Below are 8,160 nucleotides of genomic sequence, written 5' to 3' on the forward strand. Positions count from 1 at the left end.
TTATAACTCATACATTGGTAAAAAAGTGATCCGGCTCACGCCTAGCTCAGGCGGTGGTCGATACTTCAAGCCAAGGGGAGTGCTCCACATTTGTAGAGAGTTTGTGAACTGCCAAAGCTGTACTGAAGACGTTTCCATGCAGCTCGCGGCCATGCCTTTTGAGACCCAAAACGCTTTGGTTCCCGAGATTAAAGGCCCGCAAAGATGTGTGAGAGTATTTCAAGGTCACCTTGGAATGCATGACGTCACAATGACGTGATCAAAATCCTACCATTTAATTGTCCATGCGTCGATCAAGGCCAAGAAAGATAAAATTGTCGAGCCAATCACATCTGGCTTTCGTGAGCGCGATTGCCAGACATGACGGCGGTTAATTGGCCCTGAGTCAATGTTATGCAAGGTAGCATGACGCAATCAGACCATGACGTATTTAAGAGCAGATTTACTAAATGGGGAAATTGTGTTTGTCGTGAACTGTCTTTTCCACTTAAAGTATACCGACAGTCATAAGTGAACTTTTCTCATCATCTTTGATGCTTGATTCAGTATCCTCAAATGTGGGACATTCCCCTTAACCAAGGAAAGATTTAAGCCCAGCTGGTCAGAGCCATTCGACATTCTGCGTGGCCACGTACGGGTAGCCAGCACCCACGTTGAGCAGTGCTTGTTGTGTAAGCCGTGGCTGTTGCCAACCAATCGTGAAGTCGCATGTTTGCATTGGAATTTCGCGGCTGAAACTTGTTCGATATTTGTTCTATTGAATGTTCTTGTTCTATTGAATGTTCGATATTTGTAGGGGGGTTTTGAACTGAAATAGCCATTTATATGAGAATAATTATATAATAATAAAAATATAAATAGTCATTTAGCTATATATAAATAGCTGTTGAAATAGCCAAATACCTATTTTGAAGATCATTCGGTGCAGTTCACAGCCCTGCCCTTCTTAAAAACTAAACACCTCTAGTTTCTAAGCCCCACGCCCGCGAAGGTGTGCAGACTTTTTGGGAGACTATTCAAGGTCACCCAGGTATCCATGACTCCATAATAGCGACATTCAAATATTGCCATTCCATTAACCATGCGGCGGTTAAGATCAATAAAAATATCAGTGTCGAGTCGTTCATATCTGGCGTTCGTAAGCATGATTTCCAGGTATAACGCTCGTCAGTTAGCTCTCAATCAGTGTTGTGCAAGGTTGGATGACGTAGTCAAACAATGACGTATTGAGGAGAATACTTTCTAAACGGAGAAAATTGTCTTGTCTGTAACTTGGAAGAAATTGCGCTTTCTTTTCCACTTGAAAGTATGCCATTAGGTATAGGGAGGCTTATCTCATGATAACTGAATGATGGCTTCAATATCTTCAAGTGAGGGGCATTCTCTTTAACGTACCTCGATGCTCGGCACGGTCCATCTTGCCCTCCATGTGACCTTACCTTTTGGCGCGGCTGCGCCACCGACAAACAGACCATCCCAGTCGCAAAGAAGCAAGTCGTAGCCGCAATACATTAGCCGCATCAGCAAATAGTAGCTGTCGTCAAAGTAGCGTAAACTCATCCCGCCTCTAATGGTTGAATCGGAGAGCAGGCGCCTAACCAACTGATGGTGATGATCGTGACCATGCGATCGTTCTCAGCTCATCGAAATACAGCATACACATCAGTGTACCATATGGAAAGGAGGCCCTGGGCCTAATTTCATAAGCCACGGAGTTGTGTTAGTTCCACACAACGTCGAAACCATTCACGGGAGCGGAGTCAGCTGGCAACGCAATGAGCATCAGAGTACACGGTTTAAATCTTTAAACGAAAGCCGAAGCCACAGCCATCGCATTTTGTTAAGGGCGTTGACATGTGACTCCTTTTAGACAGCGAGCAGATGGAAACGTGACCCAGATCAGTCCCGGCTTTATTACGATCCGTCCCAGGTCGGGCCGGTGTTCCTGATGACAGGTCGCAGACGAGCCTGGCTTCCGTGGCCCCCGGTCAGCCTGGCTTTCCTGACCACCAGCCACAGACCAGCCCGATTTCGCTGGCTACCTGTCCCAGTCAGCCCAGACTCCCTGACCCAGTAACCCAGACTTGCTGACGATAAGAGTCCTCCACTCCAGACTCTCCTGAGGTCACAGCGCCCACCACTAGACACCTCGGGATTTTTACCGACAGGAAACGTGCTGCTGCTGCTGTTGTCGCTGATAATGCGCGAGCTACCGCCGCCAGTCCGACCCGAACCCGTCGCCCCTGCCCGGGCGAGTGGCCGCTCTCGGCGTTCCACTACGTCCAGCTTGATGGTCACGCTGGAGACCATCGTTGCTGCTGCCCGTGCTGGTGCAGTACCTGCGTGAGTATTCGGGAAGCAGCCCATGGCCAGAGGTCGGCAGATTGAACCGGGTCAGTTCCTTGCAGGTCTGTACGTGGTGCTTACGAGCAGATTTGTTCAGCTCCCACTGTCGTTGATCGCGCTCGTACAGTCAGATATGTGCATAGCTTGCTGATCCGTGCTTGTCGCGCCTTTGCGCAGTGCTGCAATCTGTCCCATGCTGACATGGACGTCATTTGACGCCAGTCAGGTTTGGTGCAGGACAGTGAGCAGAACAGTCGAGCCCCACTGATAGTCCAGGCTCGTCAGCCTTCATGCTTTGATGTAACGCAATTCCACACCAACCAATCCACACACACCTACACTAAGTATTAGTCAGAACCTGTCAGGTATTGTGTTGCACCATGACGTTTCTAACACAACTTGTATTTTCCTCCCGCGTCCATCAGGTCTGCATCCATCATTGCTGCACTTTGACCCCTTGCACCTTGACGCAACTGTCATCTTGTGTCCACCACACCTGGTGTTGTGCCGTAAATGTTCCGCCCCGTACTAACCCTCACCTGCTGTCGGCGAGGTCTCGTGCTGCATAGATGCCTGTTCCATCCCGGTTGAACCCTGACTCCGTGCCCGCCATACCGGATACTGCGCTGAAACGTGTTTTATGTCAGTCTGGCCTGTCACACTTGGTGCTGCGCTATAACCGCCCCCATCCTGACATCACCCGCGCTCAGTGTCGGTCAGGTCTGGTGCTGTGGTTTAACCCCCCCCCCCCCCATCCTGACATCACCCTACTCGGTGTCGGTCAGGTCTGGTGCTGTGGTTTAACCTCCCCCATCCTGACATCACCCTACTCGGTGTCGGTCAGGTCTGGTGCTGGTTGTTTAACCTCCCCCATCCTGACATCACCCGCGCTCGGTGTCGGTCAGGTCTGGTGCTGCGCTTTAACCTCCCCCATCCTGAACATCACCCTACTCGGTGTCGGTCAGGTCTGGTGCTGCGCTCTAACCTCCCCCATCCTGACATCACCCGTGCTCGGTGTCGGTCAGGTCTGGTGCTGCGCTTCAACGCGGCCCCGCTGCCCGCCGGACGTGGCGGATGAGGATGCCGAGCTGCCGTCGCGCGCCCTGTCCCGCTCGCACCGCCCCAGTAAGGACGACGCCGCCTACGTCAGACGGCTGCTGCGCCGCCAGGCCGACTGCATCCAGGCGCTGCGCGCGCACAACACCATGCTCGGACGGAGAAGATCGTAGACCAGCACGAGAGGCTGACGTCCGCTCGGCTGCGCGCCGAGGGAAGCGGGCCAGAGAGTCCCGCAGGCGTAGGCAGCTGCCGGCGCATGTGGGTGCTGACGAGTGTGCTGGTGCGAGTCCGGAGCCCACCGGTGATTGACCAAAGTCCTCGGATGTGGGACGTCCAAAGTCGGCTGGCGCAGGGTCTGAGAACACCGTCTTGGGCGCGGTAGCCACTGGACGGTGGTTCTCGGCAGGCGCGCTGGTGCGCTCGAGGCAGGAGCAACGGCGCCCGCACGCCTGCGTCCGACCGAGGCAGGACGCGTCGTACAGGCAGGGTCTCGGCGCGGCGCAGAAAGGGTGTGGTCTTCGGAAACTGCACCCTTTTCGTCGGTCTCCGGTTGACACTGGCAGGGTCATTGGCAATTGGCGCCTTCCACCGCCCTCTCGGAGACCTCAGTGGACCCGAAGGATTCGGTTGACCTGCATTGTCGGGGACGGACCGGTTGGCGGGCGTATTAGCGGGCGCTGACCGCCACTCACCGCCTATTCGCTGATCTTACCTTCGCAGCTGCGGCTGCACTGCGCGTACTCACTCTCGAATACCTTGAGCCGGCCTGTGCTCTGGATCGTGCTCTGATTCTGGTGGCGTCCTGTGGTGGACGCCTGCGTTTACCCGAGTTGGGCACGGCCAAGAAGCTGCTTGTGTGGGGGTTTGAGTGTTCATTATGTAACGTATGCCGTAAATACAGACATCGCTTGCTTTTTTTGGTGGCTGTTTAGTTGCCCCTGCTTCTTACCAGAGTTGTATTTTACACCTGCGCTGCATCTTACACCTGTGTTGAAGATTATAAAAGCGCGGGTTTGTTGTCTCGGAGCAGCAACAAAACATTCCAGTCGTCAGTATGATGGTGCCCGCACACTATCAAGCACTGCTGACCCGACGACAGCAGTACCTTTTAAGTGCGCGCCCAGACATTTGAGAACAAAACGAGTATGTCCCAAAATGTACATCTATTCGTCCGCAGGCTCTGATCCTAAATTGAATGGAAAGTATAACAAATAAGTCAAGAGCATGATGCATGGAAATGTATTGATATGCCATCATCGAACTCACTCAAGTTGGCGCTCACCAGACCATGGTGCTTTAAGGTGGCCCTCATTTCCGCCCAACACACGTGGTGGCACGCCTCTTGGCGCCGTGGGCCAACGCGAGCACATGTGGCCGACGGTGCCCCGTGTATTTCGGTGCTGACCGCCACGTGGCCAACGGTATCCGGTGTATTTCGGTGCTGATCGCCACGTGGCCAGCGGTACCCGGTGTATTTCGGTGCTGATCGCCACGTGGCCAACGGTATGGTGTATTTCGGTGCTGATCGCCACGTGGCCAACGGTATCCGGTGTATTTCGGTGCTGATCGCCACGTGGCCAACGGTATCCGGTGTATTTCGGTGCTGATCGCCACGTGGCTGCTAGTACCCCGTGTGTCGTGTTGATTGCTCGTTTGGGTTGACCTGGCGTCTAAGAGCTCGCGCACAAAACACTCGCGAGTTACCACCATCCACGAAAATCTGCCGCACAAAAAAGTGCGTTCGCGTTTTGCAGCTTTTCGGGAGAGCTTCTTCGATTTTCTGCTATATCGCACAGTTGGCGTGTCGTACACACTTAAATTATATACCATAAAATTCGACACACCGAAATGAATCGCTTTGCATGCTGTTTTACTCGCTTTAACACATGAGCTTCACAGAAATTCAGGAACGGTTTTTATATTTCGACATTTGTAGCAACTAACGTGACTTCCGCCATGTAAGAAAAACACAAATACAATGGATGCTATCAGAAAAAGCACAAGTTCACCACCGTGTGCAATGAAAAAACATGGGTGCATACATGCGCTTTATTTTGATGGTAAGGAGGGTACTTCAGGGCAGGTAAGGGCAAGCGCAAATATGCAAGGCATATAACTCCAAGCAGTGACTAAAAATTGACTGATTTCCGTCGTAGAGAGGCTGGAATTTGATGGCCTGTATCAACAGGCTTAAGCGTAGGGAGATTAAACTGGGGAGATTTGACCCGACCTTTAAGTGGGTGGTGTTTGCACTTCCTTTTGGAGCACCGTGGACAGCATCCTCCTTACCTACCTTGAAGAGATCATCCTACAAATCGAAGCTCACGTCGCATTTCCTCCAAAAGCATTCCTGGATTCCCTCATTAAGCGGGTAATATCAGTGTTAAACACGTCATGTTCTTCGAACATGTATTTTGACATACACAATGTACTGGGAGTAGATCACAAGTCATCTGTTTTCTCAAGAATACTTTCTCCGCCCAAAAACACGCAAGGGAAGTGGATGCCCACATCAGGTATCGGAAGGTCAGCTGACCTGCGCAGTGAACTTCATGGGCGCACTGTCCATGTGTGCGTGACCCATCAGTCCGCCAGATACCGCACACTCACGCACTGCCCATGTGTGCGTGACCCATCAGTCCGCCAGATACCGCACACTCACGCACTGTCCATGTGTGCGTGACCCATCAGTCCGACAGATACCGCACGCCAACGCTGCCCTGCTTTTGCAGTGTAAGCCAGAAGCCGTGTTTGTGCTCTGGCGTCAGTGGTGGCAGTCTTTCCACGATTTTGTCCATCTTCACCTTGTTCAGTTTACCTCCGCGCAGTTTGGTGCAACGTTCTGGATATTCTTGTGGGTCAAAGGTAGTTTTCATGAGGCTGGACGCCTTCCATTGCTGTTGGAGGTGATACTATTTGATGTACATCTGTTCACTACCTCCAAGAACTTGCAGACAGCGAACGTCCTGAGGGTGTGGTCGCAGACCCTCCTTGCCTAGCAAGTTAAGCTTTTTAGAGGATGGTCCATCGTGGAACACGCGAAGGTCGGCATGGTAGATCGTGGCCGTTTTCATATCTGTATTCTCTACTGCTCGCCGGAAGTCCTGAAAATTGGACACCTTGGCCTTTAAGTTTTTCTTTGAACCTACGGCGAGATGAATCGGTGCCCATCGAAGTGCGGCTCTGCTCCAGGTATTTCGCAGCAATGTTTTCCATCGCGTTTGTGGTCTGATGGACGACAGTCTGTACAGTGGCTAATCCACGGCTGATTTTGCTCCTGACACTTGCCTGTGAAGATTGTCATTCTCTTTTCGTCTTAATGTTCCCTGAGGAGGCGCCAGTGCGTCGCAGCACCTGCTGTTGCCTCATGCCACAGGACTGCTAGCGACTTCTTCGGCCTTTTTACTTTTCCTTTCCTCTCAAGGGCAGTAAATGTTTCGTTATGAACAACAATACGGGGTCTGAAGGAGACCGTTTTGTAAGGAAGGAAAGAGATCAGCGTTACCTTCATTAGGCCTGCGATGCACAGGTATCTGTCGTCATCACACCTGCTGTTCGCCTCTCTCTCTCGATAGTCAGCTCTAGCCTCGCTGGCCCTGACCAAATGTGTCTTATGCTCCTGACACTGACCGCACCCGCCGACGTATGCGAAGCCAGCTCTGTTTGGGGCTTTATGCACTGATTTCGCGTTGCGCAATTGACGAGTACAGTTCTCAATTCCTCGTTGCCAAGTCTGGTTAAGCTTACATTCAACAGCTTTAGTTCCCTTCGGTACCGTTCGAAGCTTATTTCCCACGCTTCTCAGTCAGGTCGTTATGCATGCCAATAGCTGTTTGTAAATAGCAAATATTGGATAGCGGATGGTCTCTTCGGTGTGTGTTTGTACCGATAGTGATGTGCGCATGGCCGATAACTCTGGACGTAATTTCGGATGACAGTCGAGTCCATCTTGGTCTTCGGTGTTTCACTTCCTCCTTCGTCCTCCTTTTTAGCATAGTTTAGAGCGTGCCAGATGATCTGGTCGTTGTTAGACTTCAAGTCCACTGCTGTCACAAAGAACGGCTCGAAAACGGGAACGGCTTGGTCGTTTTCATGCGGAAGCGTCCAAACAAGAGCTCCGTGCTTTTCTGCCCCCACGCTCTGGTAGTTCCTCTTGCTCCTGACCTGTTCCCTCTTCACGTAGCACCGGAACCACTGGCGACGAGCTGACCACGCAAAGCGATCCACCATGCCTTTAATCCTTTGGCGCTGCACGCTTGTCACACCTTTCCAGCACACCTTTGCCTGCACTTGCCATCGCCACACGTAACTTGGGCTGGTCTCAAATAATGCCTCGCAGCGTATCCATTCTTCGCGATCAGTTGCCATTGTCGCTGGCTGGCCGATATTATTGACATCCTGTCCTGGGTTAATGTCCATAGCAAGACCGACAGCGCTGACACCGGGCAGCCGATCATCGGCGGGAGGTCTTCGGCAGGGTCGGAGCCCGTTGGCGGGAGCGGTGGCGGTGGGCTGAGGCTGGACGACGGCGAAGTCTTCGGCAGGGCCGCCTCCGTAATGCTATTCGATATTTCCTTTAAAAGTCGCCTTCAGACCTTCACTACTTCTCAGTTGCATCAAAAAGTTCTGGGATCGTAAGGCGATACCCTTATTTGTGATTGGCTTCGCCGACCATCGTACGATGTCGTACTCGCTTCTCATGGGAAAACTATGACATTATTTTTCAACCCTGTGGCCGTGAATCACTTCCGACGC

The sequence above is a fragment of the Pollicipes pollicipes genome, unplaced genomic scaffold (assembly GCF_011947565.3).
Source record: "Pollicipes pollicipes isolate AB1234 unplaced genomic scaffold, Ppol_2.1 Scaffold_2555;HRSCAF=2994_pilon_pilon_pilon, whole genome shotgun sequence".
In the NCBI taxonomy this organism is placed as follows: domain Eukaryota; kingdom Metazoa; phylum Arthropoda; class Thecostraca; order Pollicipedomorpha; family Pollicipedidae; genus Pollicipes; species Pollicipes pollicipes.